Source organism: Bos javanicus, chromosome 25 (genome assembly GCF_032452875.1).
Source record: "Bos javanicus breed banteng chromosome 25, ARS-OSU_banteng_1.0, whole genome shotgun sequence".
Taxonomy (NCBI): domain Eukaryota; kingdom Metazoa; phylum Chordata; class Mammalia; order Artiodactyla; family Bovidae; genus Bos; species Bos javanicus.
In genome coordinates, this window is record NC_083892.1 from 19,859,763 (window position 1) to 19,880,456 (window position 20,694).

Below are 20,694 nucleotides of genomic sequence, written 5' to 3' on the forward strand. Positions count from 1 at the left end.
GGACAGGGAGGCCTGGCGTGCTGCGGTTCATTGGGTCACAAAGAGTCGGACACGACTGAGCGACTGAACTGAACTGAACTGAACCTTAGATGTTTTCTATGTTTGTGTGTCTATTTCTGTTTTGTAAATAAGTTCGTTTGTACAATTTTTTTTTTTTAGGTTCAACATGTAAGTGATATCATATGTTTGTCTTTCTCTGACTTACTTCACTTAGTATGATAATCTCCAGATCCATCCATATTGCTTCAAATGGCATTATTTCATTCTTTATTATGGCTGAGTAATAATCCATTATATATGTATATATATGAAAAGTGAAAGTGTTACTCACTCAGTCTTGTTCAACTCTTTGTGACCCCATGGACTGTAGCCCACCAGGCTCCTCTGTCCATGCAATTCTCCAGACAAGTACACTGGAGTAGGTAGCCATTCCCTCCTTCAGAGGATCTTCCAGACAAGACCCGGGGATGGAACCCAGGTCTCTGGCATTGCAGGAGGATTCTTTACCATCTGAGCCACCAGGAAAGCCCATATGTGTGTGTACGTATACACACACCACATCTTCTTTATCCATTCATCTGCTGATGGACACTTAGATTACTTCAAAGAGATTCTCTTTTAAAATGGCTGCTATAAAAAACCCAAATTAGTATCTCATTGGCTTGACTTGGGTCACATTCTCTTCCCAGAACCAATGAACGGGGCAAAAGGGATGGAATATACTGACTGACCAGGTCTAGTCATGTGTCCAATCTTAGAGCCAGGAGAGTGGAGAGGGCTGTTCTCATGAACTGAGAATAGGGTGTACTGATTCCTTAAAGACAAAAGATGCTCATACACCAAAGAGAGGAAAAAAGAAGCCAAATTTTGTCCAGAGCCACAGAGCTATAAGTAGAGCAGTCTTTTTTTTTTTTTTTTGGCCTTTCTTTGGGCTTGAACAGACTAGCTCAGACTCTGTTCTTGTTCAGCTTTCTCGTGGTTAAAATTTCCAGGTATAATTTTTTTATGCTGAAAGCCAAAGTGTTTTGGGTGACTACTGGAACCAATATTTCAAACAAAAATGATATATATCTTCTAGATCTTGCATTTTCTGAAACTTGTAGTATTTAGGCCAAAGGGTAAAACACTCGATGACCAATGGTTTCAGGACCATTTCTTTTTTTTTCATTCCCTTCACCACCTTATGAGGTACTGCCTGAATGTCACCCTCTCCCCAAGCCTCATAAACTTGTACTACCTCCCTACAGAGACCACTGCAGCTGGTAAGTTGAAGGACTTCACTTTCCCAACAGAATCTGAATTTTCAGGGGCCACAAAAACTGAAGTGGCCTTCCCGGGTGGTACAATGATAAAGAATCCTCATGCCAATGCAGGAGACACAAGAGACAGGGGTTTGATCCCTGGGTTGGGAAGATCCCCTAAAATAGGAAATGGCAACCCACTCCAGTATTCTTGCCTGGGAAATCCCATGGAAAGAGGAGCCTGGCAGGCTACAGTCCATAGGGTTGCAAAGAGTTGGACATGTCAAGCAACTGAGCACACACACAAAACTGAAGAGTCAAGACTTATGGACAGGACACTCTAGGGGTTGGTCAATATATACCGAGACCTGGGTCAAAATGTGCAACTTCCTATGTAAATTTGGGAGAGTCACTTAACCTGCCTTAGTCTCCCTGTGTATGAAGTGGGGACAATAAGAGGATTATGACCAGAATCTAAAAAGATAATGTCTATAAAGCAGCAAATTTGGAAAACTCAGCAGTGGCCACAGGACTGGAAAAGGTCAGTTTTCATTCCAATCCCAAAGAAAGGCAATGCCAAAGAATGCTCAAACTACTGCACAATTGCTCTCATCTCACACGCTAGTAAAGTAATGCTTAAAATTCTCCAAGCCAGGCTTCAGCAATATGTGAACCGTGAACTTCCTGATGTTCAAGCTGGTTTTAGAAAAGGCAGAGGAACCAGAGATCAAATTGCCAACATCCGCTGGATCATGGAAAAAGCAAGAGAGTTCCAGAAAAACATCTATTTCTGCTTTATTGACTATGCCAAAGCCTTTGACTGTGTGGATCACAATAAACTGTGGAAAGTTCTGAAAGAGATGGGAATACCAGACCACGTGATCTGCCTCTTGAGAAATTTGTATGCAGGTCAGGAAGCAACAGTTAGAACTGGACATGGAACAACAGACTGGTTCCAAATAGGAAAAGGAGTACGTTAAGGCTGTATATTGTCACCGGGCTTATTTAACTTATATGCAGAATACATCATGAGAAATGCTGGACTGGAAGAAACACAAACTGGAATCAAGATTGCCGGGAGAAATATCAATAACCTCAGATATGCAGATGACACTACCCTTATGGCAGAAAGTGAAGAGGAACTCAAAAGCCTCTTGATGAAAGTGAAAGTAGAGAGTGAAAAAGTTGGCTTAAAGCTCAACATTCAGAAAACAAAGATCATGGCATCTGGTCCCATCACTTCATGGGAAATAGATGGGGAAACAGTGAAAACAGTGTCAGACTTTATTTTTCTGGGCTCCAAAATCACTACAGATGCTGACTGCAGCCGTGAAATTAAAAGACGCTTACTCCTTGGAAGGAAAGTTATGACCAACCTAGATAGCATATTCAAAAGCAGAGACATTACTTTGCCAACAAAGGTCCGTCTAGTCAAGGCTATGGTTTTTCCAGTGGTCATGTATGGATGTGAGAGTTGGACTGTGAAGAAGGTTGAGTGCCGAAGAATTGATGCTTTTGAACTGTGGTGTTGGAAAAGACTCTTGAGAGTCCCTTGGACTGCAAGGAGATCCAACCAGTCCATTCTGAAGGAGATCAGCCCTGGGATTTCTTTGGAAGGAATGATGCTAAAGCTGAAACTCCAGTACTTTGGCCACCTCATGCGAAGAGTTGACTCATTGGAAAAGGCTCTGATGCTGGGAGGGACTGGGGGCAGGAGGAGAAGGGGACGACAGAGGATGAGATGGCTGGATGGCATCGCTGACTCGATGGACGTGAGTCTGAGTGAACTCCGGGAGTTGGTGAGGGACAGGGAGGCCTGGCGTGCTGCGGTTCATGGGGTCGCAAAGAGTCGGACACGACTGAGCGACTGATCTGATCTCATCTGATCTGATCACAACTCCAAAAAGGCTCATCAAAAAGGCATTGCAAATGACAGATAGCCCTTGACCACAGGAACATGTTTACAACCTAGTGTTGAATGGATAGGAGAAACAGGTAAGAGTCCACTCTTGTTAGGAAAAATGTAAACACTCCCACAATCATACCTAGATAACCCTGTCTCTCTGTTTCTGGCCTGCCTGCATGCACTTGTTTCTCTGTGTTTGCCTGGGGTCCCTACCTTGGAAATCTTCTGGGCAAGTGTATCTCTATAAGCCTCAGTTTTATGATCTGTACAGTACAGCTACAAAGGTTGACATGAAGATAGTATGAGAAAAAACGCTTGATACATATCACTGTTTTATCTTTTTTTCTGTGCTCCCTGCAGTGGAAGCCCAGAGTCTGAACCACTGGACAACCAGCGAAGTCTTTTATTTCTAAATTTAAGAGTTATAAAATTCTAAAATTTCACTAGAAAAATAGGAAGAATATAATATGAACTTGTTCACAGTGGTTATCATTAGTTTTATTTCCTTTTTTTTCGTTATACTTCTCCATATTTATTCGTTCATTTCCCAGGTATTTATTAAGCACTTGCTAGATGCCAGGCCGGGAAGGATCCACTGGTGGAGAGCATGACAACCCACGCCTGTATTCTTGCCTGGAGAATCCCATGGACATAGGAGCCTGGCGGGCTACAGTCCACAGGGTCACACAGAGTCGGACATAACTGAAGCAACTTAGCACGCACGCAGATGCCTCTTGCTAAGAGGACTACAGCAACGTACTATACAAATCATTACACAAATAATTGCCATAGTCATACATGCCTAAGTTTTTGCAAAGCAGAGATCAGGAAAAAAAAAAAAAAAAGCGATTTCTGATTAAAAAAATATTTTAAGAGACGTACAATGAGATCAGATCATTACTGATTTTGGAAAGGATTCGAATACAGGAACTAGACAGGCAGCGGATGGAGAACCGGAGGGTGCGGTACGAGAGCAAGGGGTTAGCTGCCCCCTCTCAAATTACCCGCTGGGAGGGGGGCCCCTTTGCCAGTAGGTGGCCAGGCCCGCCCCAGGCGTTAGATCCGGAAGCTCTGTATTCAGCGGGCTAGTGAGCCGCAGACGCAGCGCCGGGAGGTCCACGCGGCGGCAGAAGGAGTCCGGGCGGCCACTGGGGGCGGCCACGTGAGCGCCGCGGCCCCGCCCCGGCCCGCCGCCTCCGGCCCCAGCCCCAGCTCTGCCAGTGTGGGGATCCGCCTCCCGCAAGCCGCGCTGCCGCTGCAGCTGCCCCAGCTCCGCTGATGGTCGCCCTCGGAACGCTCCCCTAGCGCCCCGGGGTCATTCCAGCGGCTCCGCGCACCCCTCGCGCCCCGGGATCGTTCCTGCGGCCACCGCCGCCTCCCCGGAGCGCCGGCCCGCGCGCCCGGCTCGCCGCTCCCCGGCATTTTCGGGGGGCCCGCCCGCCCTGCACCCTGGAGCACCGGGCCACGAGCCTCTGCCAGCTCCTCTGGATCCTCGCGGCCGTGGGCAGCGGCTGCCGCGCCGGTCCGCCCGAGGCAGGTAGGTGGGGCCGCGGTTGGTCAAGGGGGCCGGGATCCGGCGCTGCAAACCTCCGCGCCCCGGTGCCGCCGGCGCCTGGAGCGCTCAGGGTCCGGTGCTTAAAAGCGGGGCTCGAGGCGGAAGGAGAATGTGAGGGTTCAGCTCTTCGGCTTTCACTGTTTGCTTCTGTAAAATGGGAGCGTCGTGCCGATTAACGGCAGAGCCCGTTGGGAAAATACTTGGCACTCGATGGTGTAGGGGAGGCAGCTTGGGGGCCTCCGTCTGGGGCGCCTCGGTGCCCGCAGAGGTGGGGGAGGGCTGCCTTCCTTTCCCGCGGGGCCCGAAGCCTCATCCCCTACCTGGGCCCCCAAACAAGAGGCCCCAGTTCCAGGAACCTCAAGGACAGTGTCGACGCACCCTTGCTGCACTGTTGACTGCGAGAGTTTCGGGTGTTGGCAGGCCCAGTGGACAAGTGCGCCAAGGGGCCGGGCATTAGTATGCGGAGTGGCGGGGCGGGGGCCTCCCCGGATGAGTCCCGGCCTAGATCCGCTGCGCCGGCCTCGGGGGTTGCGGGGAACCCGCCCAGCTGCGCCCCGGGTGAGACACATGGGCTGCTGGGAGGAGGGTGGCTGGTCTGCCGGAGGGGAAGTTCTGTGGGAGCCTGACTTCTGGGTCCTCTGCCCTGGAAGCTGCTGCCTGGGGGCCGCTCAACCAGGAAATTGTCTACCCCTCTGATTTTACAGGGAAGGAAATTGAGGCCCAGGATAATCTTAACAGCAGGTACTAATGAGCAAGGTGGGCTAAGTGAAGGAATACAGAGCAAGCAGGTGGGAGCTGATAATGCCGTGTGTGTGGCGTGGGGAGTGGAGAGGTCTTTTGGTGGGTCATTGGGGAAGGCTTCCTGGAGGTGGTGATGGAAAGGATGCCTGTGGGAGAAAGTGGGATTTAGAGTTTCCTAGCTGTCCTTCTCCCTGGCCTCCACAGCACCTTTCATTTTTCACTCCAGGCATTTATTCAACAAATACAATAAAGCTACTGGGATTTCAGGGGTAACATGATGGTTGGGATTGCCATCCCAGCTCCTCTCCTATTCTTCTTCAAGAAGGGATGTGGGCTGCTGTCCCAAATTATCTTTTGTAGGGGGTGGGGAGAGAGGAAGTCAGGGTCTGAGGATCCCTTGAAATGATCTGTTTACATATGATCACTTGCGTACATTCTGTGATTTGCAGCAGGGTTTTGTGTGTGTGTGTGTGCATGTGTGTGTGCGTGCTTTGGGTGACAGGACAGTACTTTCTGGCTGACTAAGGATGTATCACTGATGTGATCTTTAAACATTTTTAATGTTTTATGTGGCAGAGATGGCTGTTGGTCACCATGTCCTCTTCTTCCTAGGATATCATCCTGGTTGCATTTCGTGGGCTCCCTTACAATTTGTTGGGCCACATGACTAAGTTTTGGCTTGTTGGAATGTGAGCAGAAATAGTGTGTGTCTCCCCAAAGGCTGGACCCTAAAAACCTCCCCCATTCTCCCATTTACCCGCAGAGTTGAGAGGACTGTGAGGGCCTGGTGGAGGGCAGAGCCACAGCCTGGAAGGAGGCTGGGCCTCTGATTGACGGGAGCTCTCCTTTGACCTCTCTGGTGGTCTGTGACTATCTGCTGAAGAAACTGGGGCTCCAGGAAGCCCTATGAAAAGTCTGTGGGTATGAGAGGGGCTTCTTGGTTGTGGCTTTTCCCTCCAGGTGATCTGGTGTTCCACAGGGGAGGGTGTCTTTAGGCCCTTTTTCTCACACTGATCAGATTCCCCAAAGAAATCTGGTCCAGTCTTTGGCAGGGTTGACATCCAGGTGCCAGGACACAGAGCAATGTGGAAGAAAGCTGAGGGTCACAGCAGAAACTTGGATTTGTTCAGGCTCATTCTCTTAAGATTTACTCTTTCTGGTCTGATTCTTAAAGCTGATACAGGAAGTATTGATGACCAGGACCGCATTCAATGTAATAGTGGCTTGCTGGACTGATTTAAAAATAAACATTTTTGTGCTGGGGAGATCAGTTCTGCTGATCAAGAAGCTGCAGATGTAACCCCAGTGAACTGAGAATGTTCTAGAAGAAAGTGGCTGTAGTGCTCACTGTAGGATAAAAGTGGCTTGGCCCTTCAAGTGTTGCTGAATTATACTCCTGCCACCAAGGCTCATGGGCACAAGAAGCAGGCTTCAAACAAAGGAAGAAGTGAGTCACTAACAGGCTTGATGATAAAGGAGAAGACAGTCTCTTGTTCCCCAAAGACCCAGGGTTGTGGAACACCCAGAGGAGCATTTCAGATGGCTAGAAAATCAGAGGGCAGACAATGTTCAGTTCTCCAGCTGGGACACTTTCTAGACCTCACAAGGATTCCACAGGGAGTGGCCAAAATGCAGGAGGCTCAACTGAGAACATGTCTCTGGGTCAGTGGTTCTTGAATTTCGGTGCATATCCACATCACCTGGAGGAATTGTTTAAACATGGCTTGCCGGGCCCACCCCCAGAGTTTACTTGAGTAGGACTGGGAGGGGGCCCCAGAATTTGCACGTGTGACAAGCACAAAGTGGGACCTGCTAATTGTCCCAGGAATCACAGTTTAAAAGTGGTTTAGCAAGTCAGGGCTGAGCGAAACCCTGGATGGATCTGCACTGGCTGCAAACCCCCCTCCCCTGCCTTCTAGCCGCATGATTTGGGGCAAGTCAGTTCACCTCTCTGTTCCTCAGTTTCCTCATCTGTAGGATGAAGCTAATGGTGCCAAACTCCTGGAGCTCCAGCGAGGCTTCCTGGAGGAGGTGACATCTATCTAACCTGAGACCTGAGGGATGAGCAGAATTGGCTCGGGGATGGGTAGGGAGAGCAGGCTAGGCCGTGTGCCAAACAGATGGCACCGTGTGGGTGAGCCCAGGGAGCGGGGAACCCTTGCTCTCCAGGGGGCTGAGAGGAGTGATGGAGCAGGAGCTTTGTGCGTGTGCTGGAAAGCTGTGACTCTGTTCTGGGCTACGTGTCTCAGGACAGGAATGCAGTGCAGGGGAGGCTGACCGGGGTGCCGAAAACGGGCCTCAGGGATGGGATGGGCCTGATTGCAGCGCAAGTTACTTCTGTCCACATTCCACCGGCTCACATGTAGCCCCCTGGCCTCACCTAGATGCAAAAGGATTTGGGCAGGGGTGCGCAAAACACAGTGGACAGCTGGCTTCTGTGCCACAGACCAGCTCTCTCACCTCTTCTCCACCTTGCTCACACTGCCCCACCTTGATAGATGAGTGAATTATGCAGATGAGAAAGCCGAGTTTCAGAGAGGTTAGGTAATTTGCCCAACTGCACTCGGTTAGTAGTGGCATAGCCTGGACTTGAACCCAGATCCATTCATCTCCAAAGCTTGTTGGGCCCAGTCCTGGTCTTGGCTGCTTTTTGAGGGCCTCCCGGTGATCCAGGCTTTCCCACTCAGGTTTTCCCACATACTCAGCTGTGTCTCCTGGCTAAGTAACTCCTAGATGCCTTGTAATTGTAACCTGATAGTGTCTCTGTTCCTCCATGCCTACAATGCCCATTATATCTGCAGAAATGGCGCACTTTTCTCCAGTTACTCATTCGTTCATGCACTCTGCATTTCTAGGGAACCTCGTGTGTGCCAGACATTGTACTCTGGGCTAGGAACTAGAAGGACTAAGACACGGCCCCTTTTGTTCCAGACACTCACATGGTCTGGGCACCGAGAGGCTATGTAAACACAGAGTTGCCCTGAGAAGTGAGACACGCTGTCTCTCTGGTCTGAGCCACCAAGAGTACAGAGTGTCCTGGGAACATGAGAAGGGTGCAAATAATTAAAAATTAAAATTCAGGCCCTCTTGTGCGTTCTGTTCATTGAAGCTATACCTACAATATTGTGCTTTGTATTCTAAAAGGCATATTTTTGGTTTTTAAAACAATAACCTTTGAATCATAATGGCTTCATATGAACGAAGCACAGTGAACTGCAGTGATGTTTTTATGAGCCTTAGCAGAGTGAATGTTGACTTGTCTTCCTGGGTTCAGCTGTGGGTTGCTGCTCTTGTCAGTGAGTAAGCTGATTTCTCTGTCTCTTTCTGGTATGCATGGAGATGTGTTTTTAAAAGAGAAGAGGAGGGAAGGTGGATGGGAACATCTCCTTGGAATGCCACCAGAGTCATTCTAGAGCGGGGTTTCTCAGCCTCAGGACTATTGACAGTTTGGCTGGATAGCTCTTTGTTGTGGGAGCTATCTTGTGACAGCCAGAGGTGTCTCCAGTCATTGCCAAGTATCCCCTGTGAGGGCAAAATTGCCCTACTGTCTAGACTGTATTTGTTTCCTGTTGCTATTGTAACAAATTGCCACAGATTTAGTGCCTTAAAACAACAGATTTCTTTCCTTATGGTTCTGGAGGTGAGAAATTCAAAAGCCAGGGTAGTCAAGTTCAAAAGCAGGGCTATGTTCTGTCTGGAGGCTGCAGGGAAAATCTGTTTCTCTGCCTTTTCCAGCTTCTACAGGCCTCCCGCATGGCATAACTTCCCCTCTCGTCCCTTCGCCTGTCTTCCAGGCCAGCTGCGTAGCATCTTCAAATCTTTCTCTATGACTCCTTTTTCATTGTCACGTCTCTTGCTCTGACTCCTGCCTCCTTTTTATAAAGACTCACTTGATGATCCCAGATAATCTTTCATCTCAAGACCCTTCATTTAGTCCTACCTGCAAAGTTGATTTTGCCACATAAGGGAGTATATTTGCAGGCTTTGGAAATTAGGGTGTGGATATCTTTGTTGGAGGGGGGCATTAGTCTGCCCACCACATAGACTTTTGGGTTTCTGGATATAATGGAAACCCAGAGAAGTCTTTCTCAAGGGGGTAAAAATTTGAGCTGGATTTTGAAGGGAACAGAAGGATTTGGCAGCAGTTGGGAGAGGCATTCCAGAAAGAGGGTCCTTCAGGTGCAGGGGCAGGGACATGAGGACTTGGTCATGAATAGTGAGTGGTTCTTGGGTGGAGACATCTGTAAATCAGTCCTTTTACTCCGGCATTCTGACATGAACTGTATTCTTTCTTGAGATGGTTTTAATAAATGTTTATTTATGAATACCACCCGTATGCCGGGGATACGGTAGACACTGACCTGAATTTTTAGCTGGAGGCTTGACTTAGTAACTCCTGATACGACACTTTTGTTATCATCCCCACCCCCAGCAAATAAATGAAATGCAGCCTGGAAAGGCATTTGATGAGCACTTCGGGCTCCCAGCTGGGGAGCCAGCATTCAAGCTGGGTCCAGTGACTGCAGAATGCAGGGTCTTGGGTACAACACTGGGCTTTGTTTTTTTTCCAACTATTTTAAAATTGAAGTATAGTTGATTTACAGTATTAGTTTAAAGTGTACAGCCTAGTAATTGAATGTTTTTTATAGACTATACTCTATTGAAAGTTATTATAGGATAATGGCTATAATTCCCTGTGCTGTAAATATATCCTTGTTGTTTCTCTAGTTTATACATAGTAGTCTGGATCTTTTAACGTGCCTCTCCATTTTAACCCTCTCCCCGCTATGTTTTCTGTGTCTGTGAGTCTGTTTCTGTTTTGCTATAAACATTCATTTGTTATATTTTTAGATTCCACAAATAAGTGCTAACATACAGTATTCTCTGACTTGTTCACTAAGCATAATAATATCTAGGTCCATCCACATTATTGCAAATAGCAGAATTTCCTTACTTTTACCAAAAAGTAAATATTGGGTAATATTCCATTGTATATATGTATGTATATATGGTATGTTTTTATATATTTATATAGGCTTCCCTGATAGCTCAGTAGTAAAGAATCCACCTGCCATGCAGGAGACCTGGGTTTGATCCCTGGGTGGAAAAGATTCCCAGGAGAAGGAAGTGGCAACCCACTCCAGTATGCTTGCCTGGAAAATCCTCTGGACAGAGGAGCCTGGTGGGCTACAATCCATGGAATCACAAGAATTGGACTTGACTTAGAAACTAAACCAGCACCACCACACACACACACACACACACACACACCATCTTATTTATCAGTTCATCTGTTGATGGACACAGGTTGCTTCCATATCTAGGCTGTTGTAAACAGTGCTGCTTTGAATGTTGAACATTGGATCCTTGTATCTTTTTGAATTGTTTTCTTTTTTTTTTTGGATATATACCCAGGAGTGGAATTGCTAGATCCTATTACAGTTCCATTTTTAGCTTTTATACTATATTCCATATTTATACAGCCTATACTGTGTTACATACTTACAAATTTGTATTTGGTGGCTTCACCAATTAAATTCCCACACAAAAGTGGACCTTTTATCCACATCCTTGCCAACATTTTTATCTGTAGGCTTTTTGATGATAGCGCTCCTGACAGGTGTGAGGTGGTATCTCATCATGGGTTTTAAAAAATGTATTTATTTATGTATTTGTCTGTGTTGGGTCTTGGTTGTGGCTGGTGAGCTGTGTTGCCCTGTGGCACGTGGGATCTTGGTTCTCTGACGGGGGATCAAACCCACGTTCCCCGCATTGGAGGTGGATTCTTATCCACTGGACCACTGGAAAAGTCCCTCGTTGTTTTTATTTGCGTTTCTCCAGCGATTGGGCTTCTCAGGTAGCTCAGTGGGTAAAGAATCCTCCTGCAGTGTAGGAGACCTGGCAGACGCGAGTTCATCCCTGGGTTGGGAAGATCCCCTGAAAGACGGCATGGCAACCCACTCCAGTATTCTTGCCTGGAGAATCCCATGGGCAGAGGAGCCTGGTGGGCTACAGTCCATAGGGTTGCAAAGGGTTGGACACGACTGAGTGACTAAGCACACACACTCCAACAATTAGTGATGTTGAGCACCCTATGTGCCTTTTCACCAGCTTTATGAGGTATAATTAACAAATAACAATTGTACATATTTAAGGTATACAATGTGATGAATTGATATACATATATTTGTGAAATGGTTACCACAATCAACCTAATTAATGCATCCATAATCTCATATAGTTACCATTCGTTTTATTTTGGTTTTGTGTGTGTGTGTGTGACAACAGTTAAGATTTACTCTCTTAAGCAAATTTCAAGTACACAGTTCAGTATTATTACCTATAGTCACCAGGCTGTACACTAGATCTCCAGGCCTCAATTCATCGTATAACTGAAACTTTGTACTCCTTGGCATTCTCTCTCCATTTCCTCCACCCCATCCCCAGCCCCTGGCAACCACCACTCTACTCTCCGCTTCTCTGAGTTTGGCTTTTTACAGACTCCACGTGTAAGTGAGATCATACAATATTTTTGTGTGTCTGGCTTGTTTCACTTAACATAATGTCCTCCTGGTTATCCATGTTATTGCAAATGACAGGATTTCCTTCTTTTTTAAGACTGAGTAATATCCCATTGTGTACATAATACATGAACTTAGGCAAACTCCAGGAGCTAGTGAGGGACAGGGAGGCCTGACATGCTGCAGTCCGTGGGGTTGCAAAGAGCCAGGTATGACTTAATGACTGAACAACAACAACAAATAGATATACCACATTTTCTTTGTCCATTCATGTGTCAGACACCTAGGTATGTTTCCATACCTTGGCTATTGTGAATAACGCTGCAGTGAACACAGGAATGCACCAAGATAAGTTTCTGTTTCTTGTTTGAAGGAAACTGAGAACTCAATCTAGAGCCCAGGACATCCTTGGAACAAGCCAGGAGCAGTCCAGGGCAGCCTGGGTCTGCTCAGTTTCCCTCCCTGGAGTGGCCCTGTCGGAGATGGGCAGTCATTTCTCTGCCCAGTGTCACCTGTCATTGCCAGAAGGGAGAGTCCACATTGAGAGCTTAGCATGGTGCCTTGGACACAGCAAGCTGTCCACATGTGTTACTTGTCTGTCTGAGTTCAGTAAACATTGTGCATTTTTGTGGCCAATGGGAGCAAAGGCCTCTTCTGCTTTCTTATCACTCATTTGCAGCATAAAAACCACATCTGTCTCAGGTAAGATGAACTCATGAGAAACCCATCGTTCCTTCTGGTTGGTGGGATAAGACAGAGAGTTCCTGGATAGAACTAGAGATCATCATACTAAGTGAAGTAAGTCAGACAGAGCAAGACAAATATGATATGAGATCACTTATAGGTTGAATCTAAAATAAAGATAATAATGAACTTATTTACAAAACAGAAATAAGCTCACATAGAAAACACACTTAGCAAAGAGGAAAGGGAAGGAAGGGATAAATTAGGGTTTTAGGATTAACAGATATACCCTACTATATATAAACTAGCTAAACAACAGGGATTTAGTGTGTAGCACAGGAAACTACATTCAGTATCTTGTGATAACCTATAATGGAAAGGAATCTGAAAAAGAATATATATGTACAACTGAATCACTTGGCTATGTACCTGCAACTAACACAATATTGTAAATCAACTATACTCATAATAATTTTAAAAAAGAGAGTTCTTGGCATGGTATCTAAAGGAAGTAGCATAAGACCTACCAGTCTGGGAGTGGCGGAATGGAGGAGAGAAGTAATGAGGGAAAGTGGAACTACAGTTTCATTTGTCATATCAGAAAATCGATAGATAACAAATAACAGAGAGGACTTCCCTAGTGATCCAGTGGTTAAGAATCTGCCTGCTCAGGCAGGGCACACAGGTTCGATCCCTGGATGGGGAAGATGCCACAGGGTAATTAATCCTGTGCCCCACAACCACTGAAGTCCATGTGCCATAGAACCTGTGCTCTGCACCCAGAGAAGCCACCGCAATGAGAAACCCACATGCTGCAACTGGAGAAAGCCCATGCACAGCAACGAAGACCCAGTGAAGCCAAAAATAAATGATTAAAATTAAGAAAAGAAATAACAGAGAAAGCATATTACTTAGAGATATAGTGTTATCTACCAAGAGTCACGTCTAGAAAATTGGAAGTGGCTGCCCCGGAGGTGGGAAGGAGAGCTGCCCATGTACTGCTGCACAGGTTGTTCACTAGAGTTGAGCATACCTAACCTGTGTGCTCATACACAGTGGCCCTCATAGGAAAGGGGTGTTGTTTTTAACCCTGCGTTTTAAGCTGTGTGTGTGCTCGGTTATGTCCAACTCTTCGCAACCCCGTGGACTGTAGCCCTTCAGGTTCCTCTTTCCATGAAATTTTCCAGGCAAGAATACTGGAGTGGATTGCCATTTCCTTCTCCAGTGCTTTAATGAAAGATTTTTTAAAATTATGTGTACATAACATACTGTGACCCTAAGTCCTGGTTAGGTTTTGGATTTTTCATGTTGCAGATGACACAAGACCTATGTGTACTCAGCCAGATTGGCCCCCACATGCCCCAGAGGGCAAGGGTTTATTGTGTCATATCGTTCAGAAGTCCAGGCAGGGAGTTTGGCTTCAAGCATGTTTGGATTCAGGATCTCAAATGGTATCATCACTATTCATTTTTCTCTACATCTCTTGTTCTGCTCTTCACCAAATGTCAGCTTCACCAAATGTCAACCAGATGCTCTCTGATGACCTCAGCCCTTGTCTCGGATTAATATGCTGCAGGAAATGACTGATCTCTTCTAGTTGCTCAAGCGAAAGCCCCAGACTTACCTGGGATTGGGCCATAGTGGTTTGACTTGAGTCACATGCCCATCCCTGAATCAGTCACTTTGAGCAGTACTTGCACGCTGCGATGGGCTTAGCAGGGTCATGTGACATACCCCGTTACCTGGGGCTGAATCTCCAACCCCATCCACATGACCTGAGAGCTGGGGACAAGCAGATCCCCAAACAGAAACAGGTGTATGACATGAGGTGACCCACAAGTCACCCGGTCCACTGTGGTTCAGTTAAGGACTGGTGAGTTCTGCTGTGTTGGGCATGTACTAGTGGGTATCCTGGCAGCTCAGCATGGCCCATGTTGGCTCTGGGGTGCTGGCTCCCAGGAGTGGTAGGTGGGAGATTCCAGCTCATTTCTACAGCAGGAAGTCAGCTCCAGGGGGTGAGGGGAGCCCCAGGGAGGGCCGGTGTCACTGTGGCCTGGCCTACAGGACTTGACCTAGGCATTGCAGTCATCATTTCCTCCCCTGTGGCTGCCAGAGAAGCCCTTTATGGCAGGACACAGTGAGCAGTGGTTCGGCGGTCAGAGCCTTAGATAGCCTGCTCCCTGAGGCCCCCTGAAGAAGCTTGGCCTGGCTGCTAACCAGGCATCCAGGCCACCAGTGTGGCTGGGACCCAGGACTCGGCTCTGTTTAGTGATGGTAATAAAAATGATGATGGTAATTATAGCCCTAATGCTTGCTCTGTGCTAGCACGGTCAAGTCAGAGGGGTGAGTGCAACTCTGCACCCCAGGTTACAGTGAGAACCCTGAGGCCAAGAGGTAAGGTCACACAGCTAAGAAGTGGCAGAGTTGGGACTTGAACTCAGGCCTGACTCAGAGCTCTGCTCAGCTGCCTCTCCATAGAAGTATTTTCCCAGGATATGTCACGGTCTAGGAAGGAAAGATGTGGATGTCTGAGTGAGGGCAGAGGAGAGCTTCTTGAGAATCCTGATATCTTGGGAACCGAGGTTCTGCTCCTGGTCTGTCTCTCTGCTCACACAGAAGCCCTTTGTGGGCCAAACAAAGCCCAGGTTTGATGGAGATTCCTAGGAGGGTAGGTGTTGAAACAGGCATCGTGGGGCTGAGTTATGGGCCAGTGAGGGCTCCTTGCTTGTTTACGGGAATCCAACATCCTCCAGGGGCTCAGTCTTTATGGGCAGATGTGGAAGCAGCTACCACGTTAGGACTCTGGACTGAGACCACAGTTTTCCCAGGCTGACCTCCCCAGGCATCAGTTTGTCATAAGAGATATGATATGACTTTTTATGACAGGGAAGAGAAGGGGCTCCTGGACCAGATAGAATTAGCCACTTGCAGAAAAAAAAGAAAACTATAATATGATACATAAGTTTAGATAGCAAACTCTGAAGATTGTGAGTCCAGGATAATTATGCTCCCCATGATATAAGATTATGCTGTTCCAGGCTCTCTGTATTTCATGACTCTGTCATCCTCAGCATGGCTTCCTTCTCATGGATAAATTTAGCTGCTTGGGCTCCAGCTATCATACCTGCATTCCAGCCAGCAGGAAGGAGAGAGAGCAGAAAGGTATACTTCCTCTCTTAAAATTTGTATTTGTTTGTTTATTTTTAACTTTTTATTTTGTGTTGGGATATAGCCGATTAACAATGTTGTGATAGTTTCTCTTAATTTAAAAAAAAAAAATTTATGTATTTATTTATCTGGCTGTGCTGGGTCTTAGTTATGGCGTATGGATCTTGTTCCCTGATCTAGGCCCTCTGCCTTGGGAATGCAGAGTCTTAACCCCCCTGGACCACCAGGCAAGTCTTTCTATGTAGCACAGGGAACTATATTCAATATCCTGTGACAAGAATATGAAAAAGAATTTTTATGTATAACTGAATCACTTTGCTGTGCAGCAGAAATTAACAGAACATTGTAAATCAACCGTACTTGAATAAAATAAAATTTAAAAACCCTTCCCTAAAGTTGCATACAGCCCTTCTGCTCATATCCCCTTGGCCAGAACTTGGTGACATGGTCACCCCTAATTACAAAGGAATCTGGGAAATGTAGACTTTGAGCGGCCACATGCTTGGCTGAAAAGCCATGGTTCTGATATTAAGAAGGAGAGAAGAGCTGTTGGGGGGCAGTTAGCAGGCATTGCCACAGCTGCCTTAAGAGCAAATTTATGATTACCGAACAGCCTTAAAACAGACCCCCCTCGCTCAGTTCTGGAATCCGTTATCAAGTGCCTGCCAGGGTCACAGCTGCTTGTCTGCAGCTCATTTTGTTTCCCAGGACTGGGGAAAAGGTCAGATCAGCGGTGGAACGTGGCCGAGGGCTGGGGTGCTGGTCCGAATTCCCCTGTGAGCTACCGTGGAACCTCGGTCTGGCCATTCCCACTCAGCTGCCCTCGTGGATGGGGGAGTTAGTGAGATGAACTAACGTAGTCCAGGTCGCCAGCAGCACAGCTGGAATTTGCACCCTTGGCAGCCTGGCTTCTGAGCCCAGGCTCTTAACCGCTGGGCTACACTGCCCGGCGGTCTGAAGCTGAAGCTGTGGTTCCGGCTCCTCCCCTGGCACGGGTGTGGCCCCAGAGGCCAGTGGCCTGGCTGGGTGCAGCCCCAGGCAACCATCTGTCTTGGTCAGCAGGGACCGTGGCCAAGGGCTGACCAGGGCAGAGTAGGCCTTGGGGCTGGGAGCGGCCGAGGGTGGAGAGAAGCGGGCACAGGGCCTGGGGACGATTTTGGTAACAAGCAGGATCAGGTGGCTCTGGCATCGGATCCAGGCGGTGACTGTCTTGCCCAGAGGGTCAGAGACAGACTCGGCAGTTGACACCCAGAGCAGCAATTTTCAAACTGAGTTGAGAAATCTGTGTGGGTGGTGCGTTAAGGATAAAGAGTAAAAAAGAAAGAAAAGAGCAAAACAAGAAGAATAGAAAATAGCAGAGTGCATTGTACAGAGTAAGGCTAAGTACAGTTTCCTGACATTTTAACTTACATTTTATAGGTACGCACTGGGTTAGAATATAAATATATTTCTTTCTGTCATGACTGTCAAGAAAGTGCTGAAGGGAACTTCCCTGGCAATCCAGTGGTTAAAAATCTGTGCTTCCATGGCAGGGGGCACAGGTCTGATCCCTCCTTAGGGAACTGAGATCACAGGTGCAGTGCGGTGCAGCCAAAAAATAAATGAATAAAAATAAATTTAAGTAAGCCTCTTTTTTAAAAAAAAGAAAGAAAAAGTGCTGAAGCCTGAGGTCAATAAGCCTGCCTGCTAATGGAAAGAGCTGTTAAGAAGAACTGGAATTACTGACTTGATCTAAAAAAATTTTTTTGTCTTTCACTTATTTATTATTTTATATTGAAAGCAACCCAGCTTTATAAAAAGTTAAAACAGTATCAGATCAGATCAGATCAGTCGCTCAGTGTGTCCGACTCTTTGCGACCCCATGAACCGCAGCACGCCAGGCCTCCCTGTCCATCACCAACTCCCGGAGTTCACTCAGACTCACGTCCATCAAGTCAGTGATGCCATCCAGCCATCTCATCCTCTGTCATCCCCTTCTCCTCTTGCCCCCAATCCCTCCCAGCATCAGAGTCTTTTCCAATGAGTCAACTCTTCGCATGAGGTGGCCAAAGTACTGGAGTTTCAACTTTAGCATCATTTCTTCCAAAGAAATCCCAGGGCTGATCTCCTTCAGAATGGACTGGTTGGATCTCCTTGCAGTCCAAGGGACTCTCAAGAGTCTTCTCCAACACCACAGTTCAAAAGCATCAATTCTTCAGCGCTCAGCCTTCTTCACAGTCCAACTCTCACATCCATACATGACCACAGGAAAAATCATAGCCTTGACTAGATGAACCTTTGTTGGCAAAGTAATGTCTCTGCTTTTGAATATGCTATCTAGGTTGGTCATAACTTTCCTTCCAAGGAGTAAGCGTCTTTTAATTTCATGGCTGCAGTCACCATCTGCAGTGATTTTGGAGCCCAGAAAAATAAAGTCTGACACTGTTTCCACTGTTTCCCCATCTATTTCCCATGAAGTGATGGGACCGGATGCCATGATCTTCGTTTTCTGAATGTTGAGCTTTAAGCCAACTTTTTCACTCTCCACTTTCACTTTCATCAAGAGGCTTTTGAGTTCCTCCTCACTTTCTGCCATAAGGGTAGTGTCATCTGCATATCTGAGGTTATTGATATTTCTTCCGGCAACCTTGATTCCAGTTTGTGTTTCTTCCAGTCCAACGTTTCTCATGATGTACTCTGCATATAAGTTAAATAAACAGGGTGACAATATACAGCCTTGATGAACTCCTTTTCCTATTTGGATCCAGTCTCTTGTTCCATGTCCAGTTCTAACTGTTGCTTCCTGACCTGCATACAAATTTCTCAAGAGGCAGATCACGTGGTCTGGTATTCCCATCTCTTTCAGAATTTTCCACAGTTTATTGTGATCCACACAGTCAAAGGCTTTGGCATAGTCAATAAAGCAGAAGCAGATGTTTTTCTGGAACTCTCTTGCTTTTTCCATGATCCAGCGGATGTTGGCAATTTGATCTCTGGTTCCTCTGCCTTTTCTAAAACCAGCTTGAACATCAGGAAGTTCACGGTTCACGTATTGCTGAAGCCTGGCTTGGAGAATTTTAAGCATTACTTTACTAGTGTGTGAGATGAGTGCAATTGTACAGTAGTTTGAGCATTCTTTGGCATTGCCTTTCTTTGGGATTGGAATGAAAACTGACCTTTTCCAGTCTGTGGCCACTGCTGAGTTTTCCAAATTTGCTGGCATATTGAGTGCAGCACTTTCACAGCATCATCTTTCAGTATAGGAGTGTACAAAATGTTAAAAACTTTCCTCCACCCCCAGCTCCTGGTCCCACTGCCCATCCCAGTGCTGGTAATGCTCTTATGGGCCCTTCAGGGAAGTTTTAACAGAGCTACAAATGTACCTTTTCTTTTAGCACGGATAGGCTCACCATAATGTAACTGCTCTTCTGCAACTTGATTTTTAAATTTAATGGTTTTTTTTGTCTATCTTATTTTTTTTCTTTTTTTAACTTTTAGTTTTATTGAAATATAATTCACAAACCTTCCCGCCCACCTATTTACAGTATACAGTTCAGTGGTTTTAAATCTATTTAGAGTGATGCAACCAACACAATCTATTTTAGAACATTTTCATCAATGCAAAAGAAACCCTTTTGAGATTGTTCCCCATTTCCTTCCAACTCTCCCCTCTCCCATCCTTGGGCGACCACTTTCTTATAGATTTGCCTTCTCTGGAATTTTTCTGTAAATGGAATCATTCAATTTATCGTCTTTTTTTGAAGTGTCTTCTTTCACTTAGTATCATCAGTGCTTCATTCCTTTTCCTGGCTGAATAGGGTTCTGTTGTATAGATAGACCACATTTTATTTATCTGTTCATCAGTTAATGGGTATTTGGGTAGTTTTCCGTTTTGGCTATTTTGTATAATACTGCTGTGAAACAGATGTCACAAGTGTTTGTTGTGGACCTGTTTTCATTTCTCTTGTGTATATTATACCTTGGAGTATAGTTGCTGGAGGGCTTCCCACGTGGTGCTAAAGAACCTTCCTGCCAATGCAGGAGACATGAGTTTGATCCCTGGGCCAGGAAGATCCCCAGGAGCAGGGGATGGCAACCCATTCCAGTATTCTTGCCTGGAAAATCCCATGGACAGAGGAGCCTGGCCGGCTGTAATCCGTAAGGTGCAAAGAGTCGTGCATGAGCAACTTAGCCAACATAATTGCTGGAGCACGTGGTAATTCTGTGTTTTAACTTTTTTAGAAATTGCCAGACTGTTTTCTAAAGTGACTGCAATATTTTACATTCCCATTAACAGTGTGTGAGGGTTTCCAGTTTCTCCACATCCTCATCAAAACTTGTCAATTTCCATTAAAAAAAATTTTTTTTTGACTGCACCGTACAGTTTGTGAGATCTCATTCCTTGACCAACAACTGAACCCTTGCCCCCTCCAGTGGAAGTGTGGAGGCCTAACCACTGGACTGTCCTACTGCGTGTGACTTTTATTTGTATTTCCCTAATGGCTAATGATGTTGAGCATCTTTTCATGTGTTTATTGGCCATGTGTATTTTCTTTAGAGAAATGTGTATTCAACTCTTTTGCCCATTTTTATTTGGGTTATTTTTCTTTTATCGTTAAGTAGTGTGAGTCCTGGTGCTTCCCAGGTGGCTCAGTGGTAAAGAATCCGTCTGCATTGCAGGAGACACGGGGTTTAATACCTGAGTCGGGAAGATCCCCTAGAGAAGGAAATGGCAACCTTCTCCAGTATTCTTGTCTGGAAAATTCCATGGGCAGAGGAGCCTGGCAGGCTACAGTCTGTGGAGTTGCAAAGGAGTTGGACACAACTTAGCGACTCAACAACAATAGTATGAGTCATAGTCCCATATCAGACATACGATTTCCAAAATTTTTTTTCCAA

The 20,694-nt window shown here is 46.3% G+C and overlaps 1 protein-coding gene across 3 annotated transcripts in view; it reads left to right on the plus strand.

Moving 5' to 3' along the window:
* The first annotated feature begins 4,594 nt into the window (after positions 1-4,594).
* EEF2K (eukaryotic elongation factor 2 kinase) overlaps positions 4,595-20,694 on the plus strand; it is a 71,651-nt gene continuing 55,551 nt past the window's right edge. For 2 of the 3 annotated variants that reach the window (XM_061401387.1, XM_061401388.1), the window contains exon 1: positions 4,595-4,684. The gene's annotated coding sequence lies outside the window, so the exon portion shown is untranslated. The remainder of the gene's footprint in view (positions 4,685-20,694) is intronic. The other variant, XM_061401389.1, reaches the window with a different exon arrangement.